Source organism: Bos taurus, chromosome 17 (assembly GCF_002263795.3).
Source record: "Bos taurus isolate L1 Dominette 01449 registration number 42190680 breed Hereford chromosome 17, ARS-UCD2.0, whole genome shotgun sequence".
NCBI classification, from domain to species: Eukaryota; Metazoa; Chordata; class Mammalia; order Artiodactyla; family Bovidae; genus Bos; species Bos taurus.
In genome coordinates, this window is record NC_037344.1 from 34964693 (window position 1) to 34974845 (window position 10153).

Sequence of the window (10153 nt, forward strand, 5' to 3'; positions counted from 1 at the left end):
ATTCTTCATATATATATCTCTTACACTCTTTTTTGTATTTTCTATTTCTTATTCTCTCTCGGCTTCAGACTATAGTTCAGTTACTTGTTTTCCAGTTTGCCAAAAGTTCTCTGTTCTGCCATATCTAATAGAATCCAGGTTTCTGTTGAAATTCTTCATATTTTATTCTGTTTTATTGAACCCATTTATTATTTTAATTTTAAGTCCTCTGTCTGATTACTTCAATATCTTCATTATCCCAGGTTTATTATTATTGTTATTTTTAATTGTGGCATTTAGTTATTTGATGTTTTTTAGCCAGATATTGTAGATAAAAAAATTGGAGGGGTTATATTAATAAATGTTGTGATATTTCTCCACAGGAGATAGTTTTCTTCTAGTAGGTATATAAAATACAGAAGGTGACTAGTGAACAACCGCATTTGAAAAAAGAGGTTGGATTCAAATCTTTTATTCATGCTACCTTATTATTTATTCATAAGACTGATGAAATAGCAATATTAAGTAACAGTCATCGAGTGCTTTTTACATGTTAGGCACTGTTCTACCTCCTTTACATGGATTTTCTTAGTTAAGTCCTAGGCTTTCTGGGTACTGTCACCATCGTTTTGATTTTACAGATGAGGGAACTAAGAAAATGAGGATCTAAGTGACTAGTCCAAGATCATATGGATAGTAAATGGCTCCTTTGGACTCGGAGTCAGTGCTTCTAGCTCCACCCCTCTATTCTTAACCACTGTGCTCTGCTGCTCTCATCATTCCTTGGAACAGGCATCATGTTATAAATGGGAAAGGCTGATAAACCGTATTCTGAGGAGAAAAACAGAAAATGAATTCAGTGGTTATTTTTGCTGTTGTTCGGAAAAATTAATGAAGCGATACTTAAGAGAAGTGATAAATCTGGAGAAATAAAACCAAAGAAAAAGATAACTTTTTAAAACAAAGGAATAGATTTAATTCTTTGTAGATTCAATAGTAGAGAGTCATGATATGGCCAAGAGTAGGCAGTCAAGACAAGCAGGTAACTTGGAAGATCAGAGACTAATTACAGTAACAAAGTTATTGATATTTTGTGTATAGGCACCCCCCACCCAATATTTTCCCTTGTGTTCTTGGTGATGGTTCATTCTAACCAGGAAATTTTAAATTACAAATTTAAATATTTGTTAAATAAACAAAAGAAAGAAGTAATATTCTAATATTAAGAGCTCATATAGTACACCTGTGGTTAATTCATGTTGATGTATCACAGAAATCAAACCACTATTGTAAACCAATCATCAGTCAATTAAAATAGATAAATATTTTAAAAAATGAACTCACACAAATTTCTCTTACCCCTGGGAGTCAGAAGGTTGGTCTCACGTAATGGAGCATGGAACAGTCTCTCCACTAGAGGGCGTTAAGGTTTTGTCTCAGTTTGGTGAGTGATGGCCTGGTTTGATATATGCTTATCCTCAGAGTTTGACCTAAATTAGTGAAGGATTTAAAGAAAGATCAAAATTAAAGATATAATTTATCTAGCACAATTTGAGGGAAAATGTATAGAAGCTGTATTATTATTTAACATACTTTCTTGGTAAGTAGTTATTTATGTTAATAAAAAGTCAAGAGTTTCACTTAAAACTAAATCTGACACTATTCAAAATGTAAGCCATGGAATATACTATTTGAAGATTTTAAAAAATGGCTAAATTCTCCCTCCAACACAATTTTGACATTGTCCTCTATCTGAGGTAAGAATCCAATTATTTCATGAAAAGATGACTAAAATGGGACTCACTAGACTGTTGACAATGGTTACTTCTAGGAGAGGAGAGTGTGATTAGGGAGAGGGTGAAGATGTCTGCATTTTATACACCATAGCTGTGTATGAGCTAAAGTTTTATGAACATAAAGCTTATAATTTAAAGTTTTAAAAATGCAATTGCATTTAAAACTTGGTTAGGAAACTATTATAAAAATGAATTGGAAATACAAGTCAAGGGAATCCCTTGGTGTTCTTGTGCTTAGGACTCTGTGCTTTTGCTGCTGAGGGCCCAGGTTCAGTCCCTGGTTGGGGAACTAAGATCCTAGAAGCCACAAGGCATGGCAAAAAAAGAAGAAGAAATATAAGTCAATATAACCTGCTTAAGGATTTACAAATACAGCGTTCAAGTAATATTAATAAGCATCCCACAATACAACATCAAAAAGAAGGAAGGGTGCTGTTACGCTGTTTACCTTAGCATCTCTTGGGTTGTGTGCTGGATAATCATATAGACTCTGAACTCTTGCAAAATGAAACATTTAATTTTTTCTAGCTCCAGTTTAGTTGAGAGTGGAACACTTTTTTTCCTTCATGCTTAACAAAAGACTCAATAACACAGTTCTATAACACTCAGTTTGGGAAAAAGCAACATACAAAAGAACTAACTCAGTTCAGTTCAGTTCAGTCGCTCAGTTGTGTCCGACTCTTTGTGACCCCATGAATCGCAGCACACCAGGCCTCCCTGTCCATCACCAACTCCCGGAGTTCACTCAGACTCACGTCCATCCAGCCAGTGATGCCATCCAGCCATCTCATCCTCTGTCGTCCCCTTCTCCTCCTGCCCCCAATCCCTTCAAAAAATGAACACTTACAGTCAAAGTAAATTATGTCCCAGAATGGGGTCCTTTAACTTTAAAATTAAAGGGAAACATATAGGTGCATTGGTTACATTGTTTCCTTCTGTCATTTTATTAGAAATATGTAAATACATTTTACTTCTCTTAGGAATATATTGTGGATAAATCAAATATCAAACCATATAAAATATAAGAAGTAAAACGCTATAAATGCGAGTAACAACCTCATACTATCACTGGCTAACACTCTTGAACTACTGTGTTCTGAGAAGTGTCTGATAATGGGATGGAAACTGTGTCAGGGCCTTCACGTTTTCCCTGCTAACCCAAGCACTACGGCCATCCTTCCTGCCCAGAGAACTAGAGTTAAAACATCTGTTCTCCAACCCAGCAGGGAAATGTCACAGAGGCATCTAGCCTGAGGACACAGAGCATGTAGAAAGAGAATGTTTTAGAAATACTAATTATCAAGATAGAATTAAAAAAACAAATTTCAAACAACCAGATAAACAGGAGGCTAAGTTGTGTGGGGGTTTTTTTGGAAACAGAGATAGGGCTCTGATGATGGAAGCAACAGGTGAGAACACTGTGGAAAACACACTTTGGAGAACCAGTAAAATCCAGACAATGGAAAAAAAAAAAAAGGTAATCTGATTTGAGCAAGATGCGAGACCATTCTCTTCTCTATGGGTGGCCTAGGGTGTGTGTCTGTGTGTGACCCAGTCACTGTACGTGAGTAATAGCATCTTTCCCCAAGTGTGTATTTTTGGTAAATTTGAAGTATGAAACTATGCATAACTTGCATATTTAGTCATTATTTCTCAAAATAAGTTCAATCTTCCTCCAAGTCTTTTTTATTTACTTATTTATCTTCTAGGAAATGTAGGTTAAAGGATACCATCAAGTGTCTGAAGTGGGTCAACACAACCTAATCAACGCAGCCAAAATTCCTCACCCCAACTACATAAAACATAATAAAATGCATCTGATAATGGATTTGTTTTTTCTTCTTTGGTCTGTATATGTTAGGTGTTGCAAAACCAATTCTTATTCTTAATGTCCCTGAATATTTTCTACTTATTATTTCAGAATTATATTGTGGCATCCTTCATGTCATCCTTTTTCTTTTTTTAAGAAATTCAATTATTTAGATTAATTTAGAAATTCAGTATAATGACCACTCTTTCTCATGCTGTTAATCCATGTTTAGATTCACCAACCTTTCAATTGCTTTGGAAAATTTCTAGATCAGTAATCTTGCTTCTATATATTCTTTTGTTTGAAACTGGAAAATCTGAACGCTGCTCAGGAGGGCTGACATCCGTGAGTGAGTAAAACAGGTGATGTGATCATGGAATGTGGTTTGGAGGACAGGGAGGGTTCAGGGGGTTCAAGCATTCCCTTCCACAGTTGGACAGGATTTGGAGTATTTCTGGCTTAGATGATCAAGTTGGAGTCCTTGTCCCTATAACAAGCAATTAACAGACAGAGGGTACACCATAGAAAAAAACAGCTACTTTCTAATCCTCGAGTTACAAGTTGGTCACTTTGGTCATGACAGCTACCTTCTCTGGGCTTTCTATTGCAGCATATACAAAAGGTAGATAAGAAAACTATCTATCTAAAATGCACTCTTGTACTGTTTGAAACCAGATGATAAGGGAAAACAACCTTTATTTATGAAATATGTGAAACCCACAAGTAATTAACAGATACTATGCATTTACCACTTAGATTTGAAAGATGTAAACAATCTGCTGAAACTGGCACAAATCTCATTTCGTATTGAAAAATAAAACATTACAGATATAGCAAAAATCACCCCCTTGCCTTAAGTATCATTTTTACCTCCCTTCTCAGAAGTTCTTGCATATGTTTGTACTTTAATTATAACAAATATGTACCTCTAAATTTATAAACTATTATTTTGGGTGTTTTGAACATTTCATGACAGTATATATAAATATATTTTGTCAGCTTGATTTTTTTACTTGACATATTGTTGAGATTTATTTACATTGGTACATGCTAATATTGTTCATTCATTTCAACTGATCTATAGAATTCTGTTATGTGAACAAGATATTTCTTTCTCTAATGGAAGTCAGATGGTTTCCTTACTTTTACTATTAGGAACAATACTCTAATGAACATCTTTATATATTTCTTTCAGGCATATGCATAAGAACTTTTTTAGAATAGTCACTGTCTTAGTTAGCTTTGGCTGCTGTAACGAAATACCATAAGTTGGGTGGTTTAAACAGCAAAAATTTATTTTCTCACAGTTCTAGAGGCTGGACGTCCAAGATAAGGGTGTCAGCATGGTTGGATTCTGCTGAATGCTCTCTCCTTGGGTTGTAGATGGTCACTTCCAGCTCTATTTTCACATGGCAGACAGAAGGAGAGGAGAGCTCCTACCTCTTCTTTTCCTATCAGTTTAGGGCCCCACCTTAATGATCTCATTGTACCTTAATTACTTATTAAGGACCCTACCTCCAGATACAGTCCTTTGGGAGTTAAGGCTTCAATATATGAATTTTGGGCAAACACAATTCACTCTATAGTAGTCATCTAGTAGTAAAATTGTTGGGCCATATGAACTCTGCATCTTCAACTTCTCTAGATGTTTCCAAATTGATCTCCAAAGTGGCTATAATAATTTACACACTCTCCAGCAAGTATACAGATGAAGGGATATTTCTAACTAGAAGAACTAAACAATCCCAAATGGAACATAGAGCACATCATCTTTTCAAATTATAACTTCTTTTTCCTGTTCCGCCAATATCTGGAAAGTCTTCTTCCAAGTAGCTCTCTATTGGCATCTGCAAATCAGCTCTTTTGTTTGTAGTCATGGTACTACGTGGAGTGGTCTGCCCTCTTTACTTCCAGTATAAAAACTGCTGACCTTACTCTGTCTGATAGAGCTTCATTAGGGGGCAGTGATGTAGAACAGAACTTCTCAGTGGGTTCAAAGTGATAGCTAGAGTGTTTTCCCAGAGAAGCCAGGTCTTGTCTGGGACAAATGGAACAAAGAGAGTTTCAAATCCATTGTAGAGCAGCCCCTCAAGCTCCCAGTCATCTCTGATTCCAGCTGTGAAAAACCAATATTCTTTGACATTCACATCCCTCCACCCCACAAATAAGATATGTAATTTTCCTTAAAAATGGTTTGAACAGCATTGGATTCCCTCCCTCTCATTTACTCTGTCACTTCTCATCCCTAATTTAGCATCTTGCTTCCTTGTCTCTTCAGCACTCAGGAGACCCGTTTTCCTTTTGTTAATGTGATTCCTCCTCACACAAGCACAGGGAGGTTTTACTTGCTCCCTGAGGTACAAATGTGTGAATTGAGAAGAGTCTGATTAGAGAAAGACATGGTTTTCTTATGTTTCAATCATGCAGACAGTCTATGAATCAAAGGGATTTTTCAGAGTGAGTTAAGCAATCTATTTTCCTTCCCGTATGTGTCACCATTTTTCTGGAAACTTTTAGTTATCAGGTAAAACTTAACTTCAGGAGGTTCTCTGACAGCTTAATCATGTTCTACGCTGGATCCCATAGTGAAGCCAGAAAGCTGAAAATGTTTGCCATTCTCATTTCCATGGCAACTGTCCGAAGGGCCAAATATAGGATCGCTGTTTTGCTGTAGGACCAGCCAAAGAAAGAACTGAGTGGTGAGGAAACCCCCTTTTAGTCAGAAACTCTTCTTTAGGAGGTCAAAGAGGTCAATTGAAAAATTAATGGAAAAGTACCAAACCATACCTTTACATGTATATTTGTAATGCTGTATTGTTCTTAACTAGGGAATTTTGCATCTGTGTCATAATGAATCCATTTCCCTTTCACCGTCCCTTGCTCCCTTTTTCCATGTCCGTCAGTCTATCCATTTCTTGTTCTTTCCACCTTAATGTGATATTCTCTCTAACCCAGAAGGAACTGGAAAAGTATTTTAAAATGAATACGTGTACCAGCTATGAATAATCCCATAATATATGTGGCTCTCTAAGTGATGAGCCAATAAACACCTGTCCAAGGAGTGCCGTGCAGACTCCCTGCACCACCTGAGTGACAAGAAAGCTTTCTTAGCCCGGCTAAATGTGGGGCAACTGAACAGTTTCCAGTTCTCCTGACCTAGATGTTGATTATTTATTCTCCAAGACTGAGTTTTTAGAGCATTTCTCTCATATTCAAGTAAGATTTTTTTAAAAGATAATCTACCATTACTTTTGGTATGAAATATCAAGAAATCATTATAATGCCTCCATTTGTGAAAGAAGGAGGAAATGTGTCTATGCCACACTGTTGGGAGATACATATAATACAGACAAAAAGACTTGGGTTTAAGGTTGTTGCCACCTTCAAAGGAAAACCTGAATATTTCTGCATATCAGACTATTTGGCTTTTGATGGCCACAATCTTAAATCCTACTCCCTAGGAGCTCTTCTATATAAAAAGGATCTTAGAGTTTTATTTACATATTTACAAAAATGAAATATATACATAATGTGGCAAATAAACATCATTTTTATAGTTAGAAATTAATTTGAGACACTGGTCTGATCTTTATGAGGACACCTCTTTTAAAATCACTGAATAACTCGTTAGAATCCAGTCATTTATCAGCTCCTTTATTAGGGTCAAGAGAAACAGAGAATTAAAGCAGTTATCTATCTAGAATGAAACTCTGCATACCATTGCAACATAATTGTCTCTTTGATGTGTGTTCTTAGTTCTCATTTATTATTTCCTAAGTACTCATTTATCTGGAAAAGGAAATGGCAACCCACTCCAGTATTCTTGCCTGGAAATCCCCGTGGACAGAGGAGCCCGGCAGTCTACAGTCCATGGGGTCACAAAGAGTTGGACACAGCTGAAGTGACTGAGCACTTACTTATCAAGTTTCTTTAGAGTTGGCCCTCCATATCCATGGGTTCCGTATCATTCACAGATACAGCCAGACACGTATTGAAAATATTGGGGGAAAATAATTCCAGAAAGTTGCAGAAAAGGAAACTTGAATTTGCTTCATGTGGGAAATACTTACATAGCATTTACGTTGTATTAGCTTATAAGTACCCTCGAGATGATTTAAAGTACACAAGAGGGTGTGCATAGGTTATATGCAAATGCTACTAAAGCCATTTTACATAAGGGACTTGAGAATTTGCAGATTTTGGTATCCAAGGCTTGGCGGGGAAGTGGTGTCCTAGAACCAATCCCCTAGGGATACTGAGGGATAACTATATTTCATTATTCACAATGTATGATAATTTTTAAAATACACCCTGTAAACTCTGCCATTATTTGTTAAGAAACAAGTTCTGGAAGGAAGCTCTTACATGAATGGATGAAAAACATAAAACCCTGTTAACACTGTGGCCCAATTTCTCCCCAAGTTCTCCTCAACCAAGCTGCCAACATGAGGAGCCACCTTCTTAAGTGCTCAAACACTAAAAAAGGAGCTGTATGCACGTAATCCCTATTACATTTTTGTTGATTAGTGTATGTGTGCTCAATCACTGAGTGTCCGACTCTTTGCAGCCTCATGGACTGTAGCCGCCAGGCTCCTTCATCCATGCAAAAATACTGGAGTGGGTTGTCATTAGTGTATACACACTTACAAATGCATATATATGCCTTCACACACTTATGAGACAGATCATCTGGATCTATGGTTTCTTGGTTTCATTTTGCTTCCTTGGATGCATGTTTCTTTGTCCTTGGAGCCCCAAAAGGGCAGGGTGTTTTACTTTTGTCTGTTAATATTGTGGATAGTAACAATAAGAAAGTCCTAGTTTAATATTGAAATATTTATTAGTTGGTGGTTTCTTCATATTTATAATACATTTCCGGCTCTCTAAACAGCAAAAGAGATTTTCCTATGACTTGTAAACTATCACTATAGTAGTTTTTCTATAATATGTAAAGAAAAGAAACAGGTGAAAGTTAAACAGTGGCACCCCACTCCATTACTCTTGCCTTGAAAATCCCATGGACGGAGGAGCCTGGTAGGCTGCAGTCCATGGGGTTGCTAAGAGTCGGACACGACTGAGCGACTTCACTTTCACTTTTCACTTTCATGCATTGGAGAAGGAAATGGCAACCCACTCCAGTGTTCTTGCCTGGAAAATCCCAGGGATGGGGGAACCTGGTGGGCTGCCGTCTATGGGGTCGCACAGAGTCGGACACGACTGAAGCGACTTAGCAGCAGCAGCAGCAGCAGCAGGGTAACGATGGCATCCCTGCTTCCCCCAAAGCCTCAGCGAATGGACATCTCAGGAGAGTGAGTGTTGGTGTCCCCACTCTCTAGGGGCTGCCTGACTCTGGAAGCCCACCCTCCTTGGCTCCCTGACAGCTGGTGGCTCATGACACTGGAGTGCTCATGGAGTGACCAAAAGTACTGTTAGGCTCTAGACACATCCTCTCTTTCTATAATTCAAAGAGAGACATATTTTGATGTGTTTTAAAGAGAACTGAATCACTTCTGTAACTGAGGGGTGCAGACAGGTTTCTAGTCACTGGACACATGGAGCCAGGATCTAATTCAGCCCGAGCTTTCTCTCTCTTGCTTGTCCCTGCTTCTCTCAGAATGTTTGGGCTCTCCCGCAGCAGAGCAGATGAGCTGCTTCCACACAGGGGAAGATCAGCTGCCCATGGCACCAAAGCCTCCTGTCTCTACCTTCCACAGAGAAGGCTAGGACCTGTACAGTTGACTGGCTAGAAGTGGTAGCTTCTACGGGCACAGCTTGAGGGGTGGAGATATTAATTCTAAACCACTCAAGAGTGTGTAAAAGGATGGCATTCCTGAGAGGGTTTTTAAAGTGCTTTTCAGAGGTACTCAGTTGACTCACAAGGTGACCTCACTTAGTCTTTAAGCTCTTGGCTCAAGATAATTCTTATCTAGAGGTGCTGCTGCTGCTGCTAAGTCGCTTCAGTCATGTCCGACTCTGTGCGACCCCATAGATGGCAGCCCACCAGGCTCCCCCAGCTCTGGGATTCTCCAGGCAAGAACACTGGAGTGGGTTGCCATTTCCTTCTCCAATGCATGAAAGTGAAAAGTGAAAGTGAAGTTGCTCAGTCGTGTCCGACTGTTAGCAATCCCATGGACTGCAGCCTACTAGGCTCCTCCATCCATGGGGTTTTCCAGGCAAGAGGACTGGAGTGGGGTGCCATTGCCTTCTCCATCTAGAGGTGAGGTGTCACCATGTCCTTAACAAATATTTGGACCATATGTAAGACATGATACATAGATTTAAACTCATTTTAAAAAATACCAGTTACATTAAAGGAAGGCTAGAAAATCTCATAGTTTTTTTTTAAAAAACTTTAATACATTTTTATAGTTAAAATATATGACTATCATAGTATGTTTTACTGGTTATAAAACTGATAGGGAAAATGATAACTCACATTTTTTATATGTATACATATAGCTCATGAGGTTCTTATTAGACACAGACTATGGGGAAAAATGGCTTTCAATAAATTTAAGAGGGAAATTCTAGTAATAAATAGAATGGCCTGATGTCTATACTAAATAAT

The 10153-nt window shown here is 37.9% G+C and overlaps 1 long non-coding RNA gene across 1 annotated transcript; it reads right to left on the reverse strand.

The window, feature by feature from the left end:
- Positions 1–333: 333 nt before the first annotated feature.
- On the reverse strand, positions 334–6998 carry LOC132342598 (uncharacterized). The gene is made up of 3 exons (XR_009491031.1): positions 2417–6998; positions 1339–1469; positions 334–810 (listed from the first exon to the last, which is right to left on the reverse strand). It is a non-coding gene; the product is annotated as an uncharacterized lncRNA (long non-coding RNA).
- Between the last annotated feature and the right edge of the window lie 3155 nt (positions 6999–10153).